The sequence below is a fragment of the Doryrhamphus excisus genome, chromosome 11 (genome assembly GCF_030265055.1).
Source record: "Doryrhamphus excisus isolate RoL2022-K1 chromosome 11, RoL_Dexc_1.0, whole genome shotgun sequence".
Classification (NCBI taxonomy): domain Eukaryota; kingdom Metazoa; phylum Chordata; class Actinopteri; order Syngnathiformes; family Syngnathidae; genus Doryrhamphus; species Doryrhamphus excisus.
The window spans coordinates 1,254,985-1,276,473 of record NC_080476.1 but is presented as its reverse complement, the minus strand read 5'-3'; the positions used below and the strand labels follow the sequence as shown (position 1 = coordinate 1,276,473).

Sequence of the window (21,489 nt, the reverse complement as noted above, 5' to 3'; positions counted from 1 at the left end):
CGGTGTGTGTGTGTGTGTGTGTGTGTGTGTGTGAGTGTCCCCAGAGGATCACATGCCAAGGATGAGATACCTACACACTGTGAATAACATGTTGTACAAAAGAAACGGTTTCAACTGGAATAGTTACCCCCCCCCCCTTCCCTTAGCAGTTGAAACCTCGTGTACCTAGGGCATTCCTAACTGAATTAAATGCGAGGAGAAAGGAGACTGTCTCAGAGTTGGTAGGAGGATTGTAACTGTGCAGTCTCCATCACTCTCCTTGCAAGTAAAAAGAAACTCAACTCTCTGTGTCTTCCTTTGTACAGGCAGTGTTTTACAAGCGTCGGGGTTTTAAACCTGACAGTAGCAGCCCATCCTTATCGTGCCAGGGCTTTGGTCTTGGGTGTACTGGATGAGTATCTTGCTCCCAGGAACAGTTGGAGATCTGTTACTCCTTTTCCTCCTTTTTCCTTTGGCCTTTTGAGGATGTCTCTCCTCACTCTTTCCCACTTGGAGCCCCAAAGGAAATAAATGATGGCCCAATCCAGTTCTAAAAGCACATGTCTTTGGGGGGTAAAAACAGAGCTGATCAGTAAAAGCAAAAGTAAAATCTTTATGATTAAAACCTTTCCCTTGTGATGGCCCTGTTTGGGTTCCATGTGACCCGTCATTAACATGCTGCTTCCCTGAGGTTGCCATGGGACCCGAGCCTGATTGCTGATGTGCAGCACCTGGGAGGAGGCTCCCAGGATAAAAGGGCTCCACCTCCAACAGCTCTCTCCTGCTCCTTCTTCAGACTTCAGGCTGCACCATGCTGTTGTTGTTGTTGTTGTTGTTGTTGTTGTTGTTGTTGTTGTTGTTGTTGTTGTTGTTTAGTTTTTGCTAGTGTTGGTGTGATGAAGCCCCACGAGGCTTCGAACCATTTCAGTCAACTGGTTGGAGAATGGATTCATTTCTTGAAGCTTCATGTGCACACAAAACCACCTGCTGGCCTTGGATACAATTGCAGGCAGCTCTATCTCCATGTGTGATGCATTCAATTCATATGTTTTGGCTCTTATAATTATGTACTCCACAATTTTCATTGACAAATGATATACAGTATATATGAAATGCTGAATGTTTTCATGTCAATAAATGCTTCCAGCATCATGTGATATGGCTTGCTTCATCATGGTTTTATGTTACCTGGCATGGCCCCTTTTTTGATCCTCTTTTTTTGATATAACCTCTCCGGCCTTTGAGAAAATTCTTTCGCATGGCACGGTGTCATATAAGGATGATAACTAATACTATATTCATTCTATCTCCATTTTATTCTAACACACAGAGGATGCAGGCGTGCATAAATAGGTTAAAGCCAGCATGTATAAATTGGGGTACAGGGTTTTTTGTCTTTCCCAGTAGTCCAAGGATTTTCCATCCTGCTCGGATTTGGCTCCAATATGTAGCGCTGGACCTCTACTGTGGCATCTGCTGTCACGTTTTGAGTCTTCTGTGCCTCCTTTACACTCGTGTCAAAACGAAGCCACAGTTTGCTTCCTAGAAGAAACCACATATCATGTGAATAAGTGTTCTGACAGGAATGATTGATTTCAACATTCAAAATAATAGATTACCTCCGGTGTCATCATGAGAAGTAGATGCTTGGGGAGTTTCCTGTCTGTCCTGTTTGGACCTTATCAACGTGGCACACTCTGAGGTCAGACGCTTGATCGCTTCTGATGCCTTATTTGGGCTGAAGAAGCCTATCACTTTAAATCGCGGGTCCAGGAGTGTAGCTAGGGACATGATGCTCATTGATTGTAAAGTGTGGAGCTTCTCCCGGAGGAGCCATATGAGTTGCTCTCCCATTTCACGTGCAACTACTGAGGCCGGCTTTGTCACTTCCTCCTGAAGAGTTTGCTCAAGCATTTTCAAGAGGGGGACAACTTTAGAGGCACATGTTTCTCTGCTGACAGCTCAGCCGTGGCATCATAAAACGGAGACAGCAGGGAAAGGCACCCTCCAACAATGGTGAATTCATCAGACGTCAGGAGTGGTCTGTCGTGTTGGAGCCCTGCGGATGCTGCTCCAACTGGCTCCCTTAATTCGACCAATCATTGCAGCATTAAGTATGTGCTGTTCCATCGTGTCTCAACCTCCTGCAGTAGTTTCTTGTTTGGCATTCCAAGATGAAGCTGCACTTGTGTAAGCTTCTCCTTAGGGATACAGATGCGTAAGTTCAATTACTGCAATGTCCTTTTGCCTCCCTTCTGTTTTGTGAGCATTAGAAACTCTGCGCCAACCTGAAAGAGAGATATGAAAGAAGAGACAAAAGAACCAGTGACAACAAAAAGTGAAGTGCATACTTAAGTATAACTGTGAAACATACAGGTTTACAGTCCATAATGTGTTTAACACAAAAGATCCAAATACTCACCTGTGAGACATTAAACAAGGTAGGCCACCTGTGCTTCATGTCACTGATGCTCATTTGTATGTCGTATGTTCCTCTATGTGCAAAAGTTCTCCACATCAAGTCCTTAATGACTGGGCTGTCTCTCTTCTTTAATTGGTGATTAGTTGGTTTTGGTTCAGCTCCTGGAGGATAGCGAGGAAGAATACCACTTCACCACTGTTCCATGTTTTAAGGGAGCAAGGACATCTTAAATGAAGACAGGGTACTTACAGCCACAACCATAAATACTGTGCTTGACTTGATAATGCTTGAGAAGCTCCCCTTTTGAAGTATCCTCCAATGTGCAGCGCCTACATTGCCAGGCCACGGGCCGCCACCTTTTAAAAAGGAGCATAAACAGTGTTACAATGGTTTGTTTTTAAAGTGCTGTCTAATTTCATGTACATCGTTTTTGGATTGTGTTTTAAATCCACAGTTCTAAAGAATGAATTATAATGCACATTCATTCATGCATTCATTTTCGACTGCTCATCCTCACATCTTTTAGCTGTGAGGTCTGGACGCTAACCACTTGCCTGCCAAAAATGCACATTGACATTAATTATATCTCCAAATATAATTACAGGAAAACATGCAGTAATTCATAATTAGAATTCATATTTTGTATATGAAACCATAAATAAATAATTTTAATGAATACTGTTGGCCATCTATGTGTACAGTTTGCATGTTCTCCCCGTGCATGCGTGGGTTTTCTCCGGGTACTCCGGTTTCCTCCCCCATTCCAAAAACATGCTAGGTTAATTGGCCACTCCAAATTGTCCATAGGTATGAATGTGAGTGTGAATGGTTGTTTGTCTATATGTGCCCTGTGATTGGCTGGCCACCAGTCCAGGGTGTACCCCGCCTCTCGCCTACAGACAGCTGGGATAGACTCCAGCACCCCCCGCGACCTTCGTGAGGGTGAGCGGTAGAAAACGAATGCTGAATACTCTTGTATTATATTTGTAATGAGCTCCGGAAGTAGCTCGGCTGTTCCCACAAGAGTTTCCCATCGGAGCATATCGACATCACGTCATGTTACAAAAACACAAAGTAAAACCAAGCAAAACACGGCATACACACAGAGAGAAAGAGAGCGCGGTGAAAGCTCAACTTTTCCGGTTCGATGATCCGTTACCTGTTAAAATATGTTCACTCAACGAACCATGTTAGCTGAGCAATTTGGTGGCTAGCAAACATAGCTAAAGTTAGCTTACACACAACAGTATGGCAGTGACATTAAAAAAACAACACCCAGCGTATTTGAAGGAAGACGGGGTCGCTATTAGTTTAAAAATTGCAAGTGCTCTACTTACCGATGTATTGTCGTCCATATAACTTGCCGTGCTCGTCTTGATACCTTCGCTGGTCTTGTGTTGCTGGAGACTGCATGATAGACCTCTCATAACTTCACCCCTTTGGCCGCGAATGGGGCACGTCATTACGTCTACGTCACCAAGCTTAAGCGCTGGACTTTTTAGCATTTGTTTTTATGTAAGTGATTAAATGATTTTCAGAGGTTTTATTAATGTATTATACTTTATTAGGGCTCGAGCACTGACCAGTGCAAAAGCCCTATTGTAATCGTAATTAGGGCTCGAACGGTATCCTTTCCAGTCACAAATGGGTGGATGTCAAGGTGCAATGGTGGGAGCTCCTCTGGAAGCAGGAAGCATTCACTAAAGGTCAGAGAAAGCGTGAAAGCAAATATGTTAGTAAACTTGCTATGAGTGGATCATATAAAAAGGTCAAAGAAGACAGAATGAGGAAGTTTTTTTTTGTACTACAAGTACCATGGTATTCTATGTATAATTTTAGTAGCACAAGGCCCCCACACATTTTGGTTAACAGGTTAACATTTTTCCCCTGCAGAACATAAACTCATGTAAGATTCTGTGTCCCATTTAGCATAGTGGAGGTGTTTCCAACTTCCAGCTAATTAAAGCTACTTGGTCAAAAAGAAAGTGTTTTATGTGACTGGCAACATTTCAAGATGTATTTTATTTACTAAGCAAAGTTTAACTTGTAGTCTGGAGCCCGGTTTACGTATCGGGAGAAATCACATGCGAGTATAATGTCAAGTGTTTCACACATGAACACAATTTGACCAATATGAAAAGTGAAAACAGCTCCATATCTTACCACATGCAGCAGTTGTCAGAGGACACTCACACCGTCAGAGGGGTCTTGTCCTGTTGATGAAAACTCACATGCATGCAAACGACTACATTGCTATTATAATAGTTGGTATGATGCACTTATGGGATTAGTTTTACTTCTATGCTATTCTACTGCTACTATGTTAACTAATATACGCATGTACTTCTACTGCTACTATGTTTAATATAAAGATGATGTGCGTGGAACTGAAGACAGGCGGCAACTAGAAAGACAAGAGCACAGGTTAGTCACAATATACATTCACAGTATTTACATATTTACATTATTTATATATTTACATTGCCCTCATTGTCTTCATTACAGTGTCTGAAAAAACGTATTTTTCGTCAGTGATTGACAAACACAATCCACCGTTCTTGTGGTTGAGTAAACTCGTGGATTGTAAATTGTCCACTGGTTGAAAAATACCAACTATGTGTTCAGAAAAGTCCATAGTTTTAATCCCTTTGAATCTTAATTTTGGGCAGTGGTTGAATTTTGCGCCAGTGATTGACTAATACAATCTGGTAAGAAAAATATCAACTTTGTTTTCAAAAAGGTTTGAATCCCTTTAGTATTTAACTTTAAGGCAGACAGGCGGTAACTATCAAGACAAGAGGACAGGTGAGTGAGGCAGCGCTGGGATCATTTCATCAGGTACTATTTACATATTTACATATACAATATGTACACTATTTAAAATATAGGCAGAAGTTACAATATTTACATGTTTACAAGATGTACAATGTTAATTTACTGGTTTGAGAAATAACCATGGTTTGTTTAGAAAAGGAAAATAGTTAGCATCCTAAACAGAAACTGGGATCTTAACTTTGCCCAGTGGTTTCACTTTTATTCAGTGATTGACAAATACAATCCACCGTTCTTGTGGCTGAGCAAACTCGTGGATTGTAAATTGTCCCCTGGTTACATAAATCAATAGTTTAGATGCTTTTCAATTTTTAGATTACTCTTTAGTCAACCTACATTCCTAATAAACATGTGAGACCACCTGAACCTATTTTACAGACTAAGACTGCCAGAAGAATGCTGAAGTGGAATGTGTGTGTGCGTATGTGTGTGCGTTTTAAATTTGGTGTTTAAAAGAGCACAAAATCCCTTCATGGTCACTGAAATAAGTGGGCATCACAACCGATTCTACATCAAAGTGTGATGTTTTGACATATACATGGTCAATTAGTGTACCCTTTTCTGTGGTAGGATGTTTGACTGACTGGCAGAACCCTTTCCTAGCCATGAATGTGCTGATAGTGGAAGATTTTAACAAAAATTTGGTGTACTTCTGGTGCAACCAATCCAGCAGCGTGCCAAGGTGACCTTGAAACAACACCATTGGATAGGAGGGTGGTCGATACACAACTGCTATTAACACACTGGGTGAGGAGCAGTTCACCAGTAAAACTTCCAAGTTGAAGTTTGGGGCGGAGACAACACTACAGTGCAGGTGGTCTGCAATGTACATGCCAACTCCGCCATGCTGTTGCCCTTGTAATTCTACCAAAGCAGGGTTACTGCTGGAGTAAGACAAACATCGTGGTTGGCAATGAAAATGGTACCCAGGAATGGTTACACTGCTGGGTGTACATGCCGTTGGCAGCCACGTTTCTGTCACAGCGATGCAGTTAGGCTGCAGGTGCTGTGTACATGCTGCCAAATCTGACGCATGTTTTGTCAAATTTTGTACATTCATCAAATAAATCGTGAATTGTGGTTGTACATTTTGTGGTGGTTCACTTTCTGTCAAAAATGGTGGCATCCTTCCTACAGCATTCTTAATGGCATCATTACAGTAAATCTTTTCGGCATTAAACTTTTCAATAATCAAACCGTCTAAAGCTGTGACCCGACTCAATGCAACATACGCCTGCCCTGCGGAAAACACCCTGTCTAGAGACACAACTACATTGTTCACGGTAACACCCTGGACTTTATGTACCGTGCAAGCCCAAGCGAGCTTCAGAGGGAACTGGTGACGCATGCCACCACTTTTAGTTACTTTTTCTTCCTCTGGCAGAATAAATGTGCTGTCTTTTAGCGTGACGGACTCATTAGTAGTTTGTGCGCGCCTTTGTTGACCTACTTTGGCATCATCAAATTTTACATAGATCCTACTGGGAAATGTGTCATCCTTTTGGAAAAGAACGTCAGAGACAGTGCCACAAACCCCGTTAACTAAGCCGTCGTCAATATCGATGTTTTTGCAAAGCATTACACATGCATCGTTAGCGATGTGCAGAGTTTCCTCTAAACACGTGTTGTAAACTTTGCTGTGGTGCCCAACTTTTCTTTCTAATTTACCGTATTTTTTGTTTTGGCTGAAATCCTGAGCTTTTACCGTTGTGTACTCCGGACAGATCCTGAAAAGCTGTTTTAGGTTGTACTCGTTTACTTGCTGATTGGTTGGAAACACATGTAATGCGGAGCTGACCTCACCCGTTTCGCGCTGTTTCAAAAGTTCTATGTCTGTTTCCAACAACACTGCGCCTTTTGGATGTTTGCGGAGTCTATTTAGCAATGCTGCAAATTGATTATCTTTTTGACGGACTATCGTTGTCAGTTCGACCACACGGAAAAGATTTGTCCACAAGTTGAAAGTGGCGTCTTCGACATAGAGAGGCTTTCCTTTGACTGGCGGTAACTGGTAAAAATCACCAACGGCGATGATGCTGACGTTGCCAAATGCAGCATAGTCACCGGTTTGCTTAATTTGTCGCAACCTACCATGAATGTACGTCAACAACTTGTGATCAACCATTGATATTTAATCGATTATCAAAATTTGGAGGTCCGCGAACTTGGCACGCAAGGAATTCACCGTTTCCTCACCCAGTGGTGTGTCAGGCAAACGAGTATCCTTGCCAACGCTCAAGGTGCTGTGTATGGTTGTTGCATTCAAATTGTAAGCAGAATCCCTGTTGGTGCAGTCAGACAGACAGAAATATTGTCTGGTTGCCGACACATTGTTGACAACAACCTGGTAGCCTCATATTGGATGGCTTTAATTAGGTGGCTTTTTCCTGTCCCGGCACCACCTGTGATGAATAAGTGTAATGGCTCGGGTTTTCTCCCACCTACTTTATCAAGGCACCACTGTCTAATTTTGTAAAAAATGTCCATTTGAGTGTTATTTAGGGAGCGGATCAATGCCAAGCCATAATTTCGACTCATTGACTTTTGCTTTTGTAAGTTTAGAGCGGTTCTGTTTTCATTTGCCAAGTCAGGTATTACTTCTGCCTCTTCTTTGACCAACTGCTGTTTTTTCCGACATTCTTCTTCGCACTGTAGCCTTTCCAACTCTTGTTCTGGACACAACAGACACCACGCATCCTCAGCAACACCGCTGTGATCAATAGATCTTTGGATACTGTCCAGTTCATCCCCGTCATTGTCGAAATGTTGTTTATTTGTATCCACTATGGATCGAACAGAATGCATCGACCCATCATTTAATGGGACCGCACCATTGTCATGAAACTCTTCAAATGTTGGGCAGTTGGCAGGTCTTAACTGCAAATCCACCCGGCATGGCAGATACGACTGCAAAAGGCTACAATAATACAACTCTGGGTTTTTGGTTTGTGAAAAGCGTGCAGAGCGTACTACGGCAGGTTTGGTCCGTGTACGTTTTGTCACATGTCCGTAGTTGTTTTTAAGTTCAATTTTGGATGCCGACCTTTCGTTTTTGCTGATGATGTGGTATTCGGAATTGTGCCAAGCACATGTCATTGAACGTGTCGTCGTTTGGTCTGTTTTTATAACGGTCGACAATGCTGGTCATCCACATGTCTTCCGTTGTTAATTCGGCTGATGAAGCTTTTTGTCGCAAAACACTCACAGGCAAACTCATTTTGACCACATTGTCCCCTGTTGGAACAAAAACAACTTTGCGCGAGCATTCCTTAAGATGCATATTTGTCACCCGGTAAATGGCCTCTTGTGCACACACGTCTCTATTGTGCAGGTACACACTGCCAAGACTTTTTAAGGCCTCTTTGGCACTGACGTTTGCCTGTTTGGATGCTTCTTTCTGGGCATTACTCAGCAGCAATCCAGTTTCCCTCTCAGCTTTGGAAATATACGAGATTATATAAACCACGCACGCATACGCATCAACGACATACTGGATGTCCATATTAGCATTTCAGCAGAGGTTTGCTGTTTGGATTGATCAAAATCTCATTGATTTGACGCTTCATTATTACTTCCGTACGACGACCCAAGTGGCGATGTGCGGCCTCAAAAGTATTTTGTGTTATACCGAGACCGTGGAACAAATGTTCCACACTTTGATACACGTGGTTCTCGTCAGCCAGGGCTGCTTTAATGGATTTTATGATTTCGGATGCCTCTTCTGCTTTCATGTTTGTGGCATTTTGGGATGCTTTTGGACATGTGCATGTTTTAACACCGGTTGATTGGCTAACCTGACAAGTACATGTTTTTTGTCCCTGTCCGTCAAACTGATGGCTAATAAATGTTCGTCCTGACACAGGTTTGGGAAAACCGAAACGACACACGGTGTTTTTCTTTTTGCATGTTTTAGAATGTCGCTTAGAATGCTGCTGTACGGAAGACACTGTCTCTGTCAATACTTCATCCTGTGTCTGCAATTCACAAGTAACATATCTATAAATAAAATTTGTGACTTCTTCATCCGAGTTAACGTCAATCCGTGGGGCATTCTCTACCCAGAACAAACGATGTACATGCGGGGAACCACGCTGCTGAAATTCCACCCGGTAAAAATAGTCCATAATAGTCTTTGCCAATCGGTTGGATCGAAGACATTATCACCTCTCTTAGAAAGACATGCCACCGGAAATCAAACATCTGTGCAGCAGTCACAGGATTCCGTCTCAACAAATCACCCCTGTCAGCCCACTCCAACTCTGCAGCCATTTGCGTTCTTCCCTCTTGTCTCAAAATGCAGTCTAACAAGTTTTTCCACCGTAAATCAGCAGATGAAAAAGAGCAAAACCACGTGGGAACACCAAGTTGACGCACACAAGCCAAAATATCGCGCTGCGTACTCTGCCAAAAGGCTGGAGTGCCTCTGATGGGCTTCAGAAAACGATAGCCCTGGTCACATTCCAACAATGTCTTTAACGACTCATCGTTGGTCAACAAATCCTTGGCCATTTTTGCCACCAAACCAGCAAATCCTTTGCGTAAAGCAATGGAAATGCTCGACACCACTTGCACAAGTTCACACAAGTACTGAGCATAGAATATGTATTCCACATTCTGCCCAAATCTCTGATCAGCATGCATGATGCGATTATTGAAATATCGCGACGCCGTCAGCCTATATTTTCGAGTATCATGAAACGTGAAACGGCCACGTGGAAACAACACAGGGAAACATCTAGCTTCATTCAAATGGTCAGAAAGCAACCTCACAGGATTATTTCCTTCTGCTGGAGCCACATTCAATATGTCATAATACTGATCCAGCGCTTCCTGACCATGTCAACCGGCATCAAACAAGTGTCTTGAAACATGCAGTGTTGCTGTCCATCATGGAGAAGTTCATTTCCTGCATCTAGAGGTGGTGTGACATCTACAGCAGGAACACTGTCCTCCACCTGAGAGGCATCAGGTTCCCTACTAAAGTCATTGACCCACTCCTTGTTGTACTCTATATCTTCATAATGCACATTTGACTCTTTTAAATACCTCAAGGCTTCTCGAATGTGCAGGCTGTCCACAAAATGGTACTCATAGTGTCCTTTGTAAGTCAGCTTCCTTTTGAGCTTGACACAGAGCATAGAGCCTTCCATATTGGACCGTGGCAACAAATTTGTCGTTTCAACAACATTGGCCGGAACACAAGTCACAGGCCCATGGACACCATTTTGGCCCCCTCTAGGCAATGCAAGCATTTTCATAAAGGGGATATTTAGTGCAATTAAATGCTGCTCTAAACTGTTCAGGCAAGCCAGCTCAGGAGGAATCGGGTCCACCCCCAAATTATTTGCCACACATTCAGGTGGCATTTCCCCTTTGCTAACCTTATAATGGCAAGTGTAGCAAATCCACAGCTGCCCTCTACCAGACTCCACCAACAAACAAGGAAGCGTGCACTCTGCACTACATTGGTGCAAATACTCTTCATTAATGCACGTGGTCACAAGAGAAGCACTTGCACTACTTCTGCTGTAATGCTCTCTGTGACACTGCAGGACCTGATGTTTAAACATCAACCTATGGCACACACAGCAGACAAATTGGGGCCCATTCTTCACTTTCTCTAAAAACTGCTCAACAACAACATCAAATTCTTCCTCTCGCAACATTGCAGCATACCTTCGTGCCTTGACATCTGCAATCACACGCATTTTGTGCTCTAAATTACTGTGATATTCCTTGACACTTGCAAGTTTTACAATGGCCCGGTGCCTTGTATCTATTTTGTATTTGGTTATGCTGGATTGTTTTACTCTTTTTCTGTGCCTTCCATCATTGCTATATTTTCTTTTTTCATTGCTATATATTTTTCACTCTTTCTCGGTGCAAGCTGTCACTTTTATACTTATTGACGCTGCATGTCTTGACTCTGGTCCGATGCAAACTGTCACTTTTATAGTTTGTGATGCTAAATGTTTTAACTCTGCTTTGATGCACTACATCATCTCTATATTTTACAACACTCATTCTCTTTACTCTCTGCCTAAAGATAGCTTGCTCTTTGTATTTCTTCACACTCATTGTTATTTTTTTCGCCCTTTCCAACATATCGACTATATATTTTGATCTTTTGTTCACAGCCATTTTCTTTTTTAAAAAATTGGACGGGCTTGCAAGCAAGGACGATTGTTTTTCTTTGCTTGGTTCAACAACCCTATTCACATCATTTGACCCAGTATCTGGGCCAATTCCTTGATTGGCCAAATGCTTATGCGACCTGGTACCATGCTGACTGCTATCAGGTGTACCACTCCGACAAATCCCAAAACAACTTCCTAATAGGCCCTCATTGACACGTCACACACTCGTAGTGATTACCAGAGTTTTCCAAATAAATCCCACTACTGGATTCTGACTTGGAACAATATTTCAACCACCATTGTTTCAACAACCATTGTAAAAAGTAAAAACATTAATTCCCAAACTATCTGCTATAGCCTGTATCTCCACCTCTGTTGCCCAATGATTAACATATTTCATTTTAGAAACCCTTATATACTCCGTCAAACAACTGTATTCACTCCTGAGAACTTTCTCATAATCTTCAGAGTGCTTTTCTATATGTTTAACCACACGGAGTCTAATTTTCCTGTGATTTTTCTGTGTGCCACTCACCGCTTGGGATATGGCACGGAAAAAACAGTTACCGTCAGGAACAATACTCTCCTTTTGACATGGCGTTCCCAAGGGTCCAACAAGCAAAGTGACAGGCACAGTGTTGACCTCACAATCAATGTTCAAAAGTTGGCACACAACCTGAGAGTCCGTTCGAGGCATTGGACTAAAGTCATGCTGTGTGGTTACGACACTGACTACTTCAACATCAGACGCACTTGTACTTCAAATGTCAGCCATTTTGAACCTTTTGGAAACAACATCAGACATCTCCAAGTGACGTTTTCTATCAGCCAAAACAGTCACAACAACACCAGCTATCTCAAAAAGTTTATCCACTCCACCAAACCCTGCAGCCAAATTGCTAATGTGATTAGCAAGGGCATCAAGACCACCAAAACACAGAACAACACTGGTTCCATCACTGCAAACCATGCCATTACAGCTGTGTGAGTGTGAATCGACCAGACAATACTGACCAGCATCACAAATGATGGCACAACTACTTTGACAGACTGTAAGAATGCATGTGCTGTGCATCATGCAGAGTGACATAAATCCCATTTTCAATATGATAGAAACTACATTGACATCACCTGAAGCAAAATCATCACGCATACAAAACTCTAATTTGTATCCAGCAATCACCTCCTGTTTGGGCAATTCTGTGACAGACAAAAAGTGGGATGGGTCACGAATTACGTGACGTTCCCTTAGACTAGTATTGCAAACAAGAAAAATGATAGTGTCAAAAAATGATACGCTATCTCCATTTAGCACAGGTCACAGAATCGTTACCTGTAGGTGTAAAGTACTCCCATACTTTAGACATCCGTGAGAATTATTTCCTCCCCGACTGCTGCGACAAGATGGCGCGGGGGCGACCACCATTTTGGGGCCTGTGTCATCAGTGACGCCATTTTCAACGCCGCCGCGACCGCCATTTTGGGACCTATGTCATCAGTGACGCCATTTTCGACGCCACCACCAAACTGCCCGCCAACGGCTCGTCTAAGGTGCGGCAACAACTAATATAATTTTTGCTATACAGCGTTAAGCTCCGACCATTTGTGTATCCTAAACAAGCGGCCTACGTGCAGCAGCACCGAATAGAACTTGAGCTATATGGAGTTAAGTTTCGACCGTTAGTGTATCCCAAACACGCATCCAACGTGCGGCGACACCAACAACAACGTACAAATACATAAAATTATACATATATGGAGAAAAAAACGAAGAAAAAACAAAATGAAGTTAAGCTCCAACCGGACGTGTATTCCTGCGGATTGCGCTCGGCAGAGGGGCTCCAGGCTTTTTATCATCAAGCACGTTTTGTCCTTACAAATGAATATATTTCAGTTTACTAAGTCTATTAAAAAAAACTCACCTCTATGTCAGCAGATGAAGTCCAACACAATGGCAAACTGCAGTTTCCGGCGAATGTGGGTCCTTTGTCTTGTTTTAGGCAATGCAAAAAGCGTTCTCTCTCAAAAAGCGTTCTGTTCGGTCGAGCAGAAAGGGGGGGGGGGGCACACGAAGCAGTGTTTATAGAACCATGATACCACACCGTTGGAGAACTGACCAATCGTAGCTCACAAAACCAACCTGTCAGGCTCCACCTTTGGATAATTGACCAATCGTAAGTCACCAAACAAACAACCTATCAGCGATTGTCTGATTGAATGTAATGTGAAAGTTGGGCGGGTCAATATTTTGAAAATTGACCAATCGTGCCTCACTCAACTAACAATCGATCAGCTATTGGCGGAATGAATGTAATTTGAAATTGGGCGAATTAAACCAAACCATGTTTACGTGGACGAACAGAGGGAAAACTAGCCAATGGCATTGCGTGCTCACTGTATAAATAAGCTGAAGTGCGACTATCGCCATAACGATGAACATGACTCAGAGGACAACATTGTGGCTTGTCGGCAGCTCCATTGTGACCAGGCTGGAAAGACACGTCAGGCGATATCAGTGGGACCCCAATTTCGGGCTCCCTTGCCAAGTCACCTGGCATGGACAAGGCGGAAGGAGGTGGGAGCATCTGGTGCCTTTTTAATGCCAGAAGTTGCAAACGGGAGCGACACCTCCACAGTTGCTGCTCATACACCTTGGTGGCAATAGTTTTGGCTACGCCGCCGGCTTCTCCTTAAGATGATGGCGGATCTTGATTACATCATCCACTTGCTACCCGGCACAGTGGTGATGTTTTCGGATATCTTGCCCCGTTGGAACTGGCGTTGCCAGACGGCACCCACAGGACGTGGACTGGACAATGCGAGGAAAAGGATTAACCGAGTCCTTGGCCGCTTCCTCCGACGACGCGGCATGAAGCGCATCCCGCATTCCAACATCTCCGTCCACGACTTGCTTGCCGACGGTTGCCATATCAACGAAAGGGGAAATGAGACGCTCTACCTCAACTTCCGCCGAGAAATCGCTGGGCATCTGCAGTAGATTCACCACAACGGCTCTTTTAAGAGCCAACCACTTTTCCATAAAGAGCAAAATGTTCCAATGCAGTCCACACACCGCAACGCACTGCTTCAGAATAAAACGTAAACAAATGGTTGTCAAATGGATCTGACCGATTTCAATCAGAATGATGTACAAAATACTACACTCGGAAAATGACCCAGAGCCTTATTAAATATAACAATAATAAAGTTTACTAACTTAGTAAAACCTCTGAAAATCATTTAATCGCTTACATAAATAAATGCTTAAAAGTCCAGTGCTTAAGCTTGGTGACGTAGACGTCATGACGTGCCCCATTCGCGGCCAAAGGGGTGGAGTTATGAGAGGTCTATGGTGCAGTCAGCAACACAAGACCAGCAAAGGTATCAAGACAAGCACGGCAAGTTATATGGACGACAATACATCGGTAAGTAGAGCACTTGCAATTTTTAAACTAATAGCGACCCAGTCTTCCTTCAAATATGCTGGGTGTTGTTTTTTTAATGTCACTGCCATACTGAATGTGAGTGTGAATGGTTGTTTGTCTATATGTGCCCTGATATTGGCTGGCCACCAGTCCAGGGTGGCCCCCGCATCACGCCCGAAGACAGCTGGGATAGGCTCCAGCACCCCCTTGTGAGGATGAGCAGTCGAAAATGAATGCATGAATGAATGTGCATTATAATTCATTCTTTAGAACTGTGGATTTAAAACACAATCCAAAAACGATGTACATGAAATTAGACAGCACTTTCAAAAACAAACCATTGTAACACTGTTTATGCTCCTTTTTAAGGTGGCGGCCCGTGGCCTGGCAATGTAGGCGCTGCACATTGGAGGATACTTCAAAAGGGGAGCTTCTCAAGCATTATCAAGTCAAGCACAGTATTTATGGTTGTGGCTGTAAGTACCCTGTCTTCATTTAAGATGTCCTTGCTCCCTTAAAACATGGAACAGTGGTGAAGTGGTATTCTTCCTCGCTATCCTCCAGGAGCTGAACCAAAACCAACTAATCACCAATTAAAGAAGAGAGACAGCCCAGTCATTAAGGACTTGATGTGGAGAACTTTTGCACATAGAGGAACATACGACATACAAATGAGCATCAGTGACATGAAGCACAGGTGGCCTACCTTGTTTAATATCTCACAGGTGAGTATTTAGATCTTTTGTGTTAAACACATTATGGACTGTAAACCTGTATGTTTCACAGTTATACTTAAGTATGTGCTACACTGCTTGCTTGTTTCCAGCAAGGAAAAGCGATGTCAGAGCAACAATTCAAGCACAGATGTGATGAGCAGGCACAGCAACAGCCACAATAACCACAATCTTACATACAGCCCCCTAAGTATAGAAGTTCATGTGTTGATATTTCCATAAGTGTCAGAATGTCATCAAAATGTCCTTCTTTGTGCATTTGAGCCACATGCTGCATCCATTTCAGCCATATACTCATATGCTCATGTTGATGTACCCTGAGGTTATATATTTCAAATAGAGATTTCTCAGACTCTGTTAGTAGATATTTTATATTTTTGTCAAAGGAGACAAAGACATGTTTACTGCATTTTTTTCATGGTTTGTTTCATATATTGTTCAAAAAGAGGTTCCCGCACACTGTGTGGCTCTCATTCATTAGTTTAGTAGGTCTACCTTCATCAGACATATTAGGTCAAGCTAATATTTATGATGAAGGTCAAACGGACCGAAACGTTACCTAAATAAACTAATGAATGAGAGCGACACGAGAGGGTAAGTATAATTTCAATACATTCTTTTGAATGGAAGAAATTGTGAATGATGTTTGCTCACTAACGCCGGAAGCATGTGTTTGCATTGAGCCATTCTGCTTCTCCTCCTCTAGTTACGGTTAGACTAGACCAGGGGTCAGCAACCCGCGGCTCCAGAGCCGCATGTGGCTCTTCAGCCTCTTTGTTGTGGCTCCCTATTTTTTAACACCCGAGTGGGGAAAATGCACGTCTTTTGTAATGAGTTTAAAAAAATCCAACTTTGTGTGAGACCATGAATGCATCCCGACTGAGTTCTGACCGGTGATTGGATGAGGATGAGCAGACAGGATGCTATTTATGGTAAACATGAAGGAAAATAAGTAATACTTTCTCAGAGCTATTTGACAATTCTAAAAAATAAATTAGAGATCGTTTAAAAACAGCGGCATGGGAACTTGTTTGCGCCAGAGTAAACAAATCCGGTAGGTTTACAGTAGTTTACACATAAATTTATGTAAGTTTATCTCCAATACTAGCAAGAGTACTCCAACTCGTCTTTTCTTATCTGAACTACTTTGATACCCACAAATTCCCTCCAATGTTGTTTTAAACATTGTTTTGCGGCTCCAGGCTATTTTTCTTCAGTGGGCAAGGGGGTAAAATGGCTCTTTTCATAGTAAAGGTTGCCGACCCCTGGACTAGACCATCACAAAAAAGATCTATTTAATTCTTTAAAAAGTAGTTGAAGTAACAAAAGGCAGTTTGTTGTGAGTGACTCTACTAATACCCCTGAAATGCTAATATTTTCTCCGGTTTTAGACACAGAACATGCACCGACTGGCCCAGATGCACCAGACGATGGTAAAGGCTTTAAGTGATGTTTGACCATTTCAATCCAAACTGATTTACACTCAAGGTAAAATGCACCACCGCCTCTTTCCTTGTGTAGCACCAGCTGTGCTGCCTCCAAAGATTCCAGTGCCTTTCCCACGGGAGTTGATGTTTCTGCTACCAGAGAAAACGAAGACCAAAGAAGAGACCCCACAGCCTGCCCCAGGTGAGTGATTAATCTTTCTATGTGACTGACTGCACCTGATATTAATATAATATTAACACAGTGTACATGTAATTTGGTTTCATTTTAGAAACTGCATGTGCTCCTGGGAGTCCTGGAGCCTCCACTCTATCTGCATCAGAGCCACAGTCTGCACAGCGACCCCACAGTAAGTAACACAGCAGTATAGTGTCACATTAAAAATGGTGTCAAAATTGACATGTGCATGTCTGTTTCCAACTAGACCAACCACCAGTCCCACCTACGGCAGTCCCACCTCAACAGTTTCTGTCATTTGACCAGGAGGTCAATAAGTGGAACTGCACACACCAGCAGAAAATATGGATGAAGTTGGAACTGGAGTCCATGGGTCTGTGGCCAGGCTCCCGCCCTGTTAACAACCCTATGAAAACCTTCTCCCTGTGGCGCTTACCTCCCCAGCCTGAGCTGATTGACAGTATTTATGATCTGCCGTCCCCAAAGTATTTTCATCTTCATCCCTTTTTCGTCTGGAAGCCGGAAAATGACTACTTGATGGGGCGGCTAAAAAACAACTACACCCTGCCATGCTCTGGTGACTGTTCTCAGCCACGTGTTGTCTCTGCTGGAGTCGGGAGACTGCAAGTGATTGTGGGCCTCACTGGGCAATACTACCTGCTCTCCTCCAGGCTGTGCTGTAAGAGCTGCAATAAGAGGTGGTATTCCGACAACCCGCTCTGGCTGGAAAAGCTTCCCAAGGTTTACCAATCTGTTGCCAGCGTTGCTGACTTACAAGAAGGCCATCTGTAAGTCAGTACTGGATGAGCTGAGACAGACTGGAAAATCACCCACAGACATGGCAAATCAGATCAACGAGATGTTGCATTTTAAGTATGAGCGTGCCAACCTGGCCTATCTTCTGTGCTGCCAGAATGTGATGGATGGAGAGGCAGGAACTCATGGCGGCCAAAAGACCATCACTCAGTTCCTTCGGTAGGAGAGAAAACTGGAGCCTTTTGGGGGCTACAGTGATACTGATGGCTGGAACGGGGTCTCTGTGTCTGCCCACTACCTCACCGACTGCTTGCTGCATGAGTTCCGGAACCAGAAGGACACCATTCAGCAGATGCTGCAGGGTACCTTTGGACAGGCTCTCCGCTCAGACCACACCCGGAAAGTGGCCAAGAAAGTCACCTTTCATCTGGTGTCATGTCGTCACATGCTGTGATGAATGAGAACTAAATGATCCTGTCCTGGGTCATGGTGCAGTCTGAGACGGACAAAACCCTGCGGCCCATGTATGAGGGTCTCTCAAACCGTTACAGCAGGACTGGCATTGAGAAAGCCCAGTTTCAGTGGGTTGACAGGTGAGATTTCATCACTTTAACCAGAAATGTTTAATCAAAAATTAACTCTATTAAGTGTCATTATTTCATATGTTATTTGTGTTTCTGAGAGATTGCTGTGCACCGTTCAGGGTTGCAGAGTCTTCTGCAGAGGAACATCTCAACTGGGATGCATGGCAAACAACTGATGCAATTGTTACTGAGGCCACATCTGGGAGCCTGTTGAATACATGTGCATCAAGAACCTTTGACAACAACAGTATAGTCATCAAGCTGGACTTGTTCCACTGTATGCGACGGCTTCTTCGTGAGTGTGCCTCAGAACATCACCCGCTATACAGCACCGTTGCACAGTTCCTATCGGCTGCCTTCTCTGTGGTGGACCAGGAAGACCTGCAGAGGCTCCAGGATGCATACGTCTTCTGTGGCATCCAGCCTGCAAATCCCACCAAGCAGCAAATTCGTGAGCACTGCAGGATAAAGATTCCTCCGCCCGGGACGCTTATTCAGAGAGTGGAAGGGGTGTTGAAGCACTTTCTGTTAGAATAAAATGTAGATACAAGTATTATTTTGTTAGTTATCACACTTATATCCATTTGCTTAGACAATAGAAAGTGTTTGAATGTGCTAAAGAAGGAATGTTCCCGTGACCCTGATCAGAGACCCCCAGCGACCCCCAGGTCCTGGAGGTGCCTGGATGCACCAACAGCGACTCTGCAGATGCTCATGTTAATCCTGCAAGAATGTGTCAAGATAAATAACTCATAAAACATTAAAAGTAATTGCTCTCACATACACACGCACACATAGACAAATACAGCTCGTGCAACTGCCTTCTCCACCCCCCCCCCCCCCCTTAGAGTTGCACGACCATGTAGTAGGGACCCCCGAAAGAGAATAAAAAGAGAGCAGTGTTAACTGCATACTCAGAGTGCAGCGGCATGTCACTGGGTATGTGGTTTCACTCTCCTCGCTGCAAGTAACTTTGAATATTGTCTGTCTCTTCTGTATTTCTGTATTTAAGTGTTTTTACAAGTGTCACAGGAGTTTGAACCTGACACTTTCACCTGACCACAGATCCGAATGGCATCCCTCTATATAAGCCCTCCATGCTAAAGAGATGGAGGATCCAACGTGTCCACATTCTGCGCGGTTGCCTCAGTGATCCTGAGGTGGAAGGGGGCATACTGTACCGCCGTGGAGGAACGATACAGTTAAGCCATGTGCCAGGTGAGCGTGCAGCAGTCCCTGTCTGGATCCTCATCAGAGGCACGTCGCAGCAGGAGGGCTACCACTTCCACCAGGCCAAATGGGTGACCGGCACGCAGGTGTCCTCAGAGCTGTTCCAGGCCCAGGCCATGACAGGAGTGTGTCGCTGGAACTATCAGCGTCTGCTGGACCTGAAACTGCCAGGCGTTTCTCTCCCGCCTGTTTTCGACCCTGCACTGATGTGCACCCTGAATGCTGTTTCCAGACGGGTCTTTGGCGAAGAAAAGTTTGTCCAGGTTTGGCCTGGAGTACAGGGAGCCAGAGTGTTGTTCGGTCCCTTTAGACTGGGACAAACATAAAACCAAGAAGGACCCTGGCCGTGCCACAAGTGCTCCTTCTCCAGGCATCCTGTCTGATCAAGGAGCTGGTCAGGGAGCAGAACCAGTGCAGCCTTCCTCCACACCTCCCACCAGGCTTTTCAACTTTGTTCCCCACTCTGTTCACCCTCTTCAAACTGCTACTGCGACTACGTCTAGTCGTGTGGCCCCTATCCCAGCATCTGACTTGGACAATAAAGCTTCTGTTACTGAGCTTCAGCCACAGCCAGGTAAAAACTTATCTAAACTAATCATGTGTCCCCTTGTTCTAATAGTGTTGCATCTTGTTTGAACCAAATAACAAATGTGTATCTCATGGTTTTCTTTGCCTAGAGCCCACAAGAAGATTGCCCATCCAATGTTCTCCGACTGCTGCCCGCACTGGACCAGTGAAGACTGGAGGGAGAGTATTTGTGTTGGACCACAAGCGCTGGCCGTCTCCAATGAAGTCGGCAATTGACGAGCTCCTTAATAAACACCGCGGGCACGAGGACATGATCAAGCTTGTGGTTCGGGAGTATGGCACTCTTGTCCACAAGTCCAGCAAAGACCCCAACAGCATGCTGCATCCAACATCAAAATTGCATATTTCCAAATACATAAAACACAACAGTAAATTTCTCAATACATCATCTTCACTAAATACCAGCCCAGAGAAGCTGCAACATACACAGCAGCGTTGGCAGTTGCTCAGCACTACCTCTGCTGTGCCTGTCGTGACACTGCCTGCAGCTATGGTCATTCCACCATCACCACCACCACCACCACCTGCTCATACCCCATTGGAGCAGGAGCAACCACCTCCCGTGTCAAAAAAACTCAAAAACATGTCTGTGCTGTTGTCAACCAAAATCAAAATAGCAAGGGGATGGGACATCAATACATGACTTTTATCAGCGGGGCCCTGTCAGATACTTTTATTGCCCCACAAAAGTTTTCCAAAAATATGGTGCAGAAGGTCTGACAAACCCCAAGATGCCGTTTCAAGAGTTCAGTCAAACAGACTTCTTCCAGCGAGAGCTCGATGTACAAGAAAGAGGGTGGAGGGAAAAACAGCAGAAGAAGAGGAAGAGGGAGGAATCTCCTCCACCCCCTGTCCGAAAGTGCCGGTTCTGCAGGATGCAGCTAAAGCAGGATCCGAACAGCCCCCACATCCACACTGGCTTTCCAGGGCAAGCAGGGAAGTACATCTACTGCCCTGCCAAAGTCCTTTCTATCTATAGAGAGCACGGGATGGAAAGAGAGATGAGCTGGAGGGAGTTCCAGGCCTCTCCTTTTTATGAAAAGGAGAAACAACGGCAGCAAAATAAATGAACATTTTTTTTCATTATTCATAGCTTGTGATTAGTATTCATTTTTTATTTCTGAGAGTGTTTTTGAGTGTGGCATGGCAACCTGATAAATAAATATTCTTTGTTACATT

The 21,489-nt window shown here is 43.9% G+C and overlaps 1 long non-coding RNA gene across 1 annotated transcript; it reads right to left on the bottom strand.

The window, feature by feature from the left end:
- Window positions 1-1,461: 1,461 nt before the first annotated feature.
- On the bottom strand, window positions 1,462-2,556 carry LOC131138606 (uncharacterized). Its single transcript, XR_009132115.1, has 3 exons — window positions 2,402-2,556; window positions 1,599-2,267; window positions 1,462-1,521 (listed from the first exon to the last, which is right to left on the bottom strand). It is a non-coding gene; the product is annotated as an uncharacterized LOC131138606 (long non-coding RNA).
- Window positions 2,557-21,489: the final 18,933 nt, after the last annotated feature.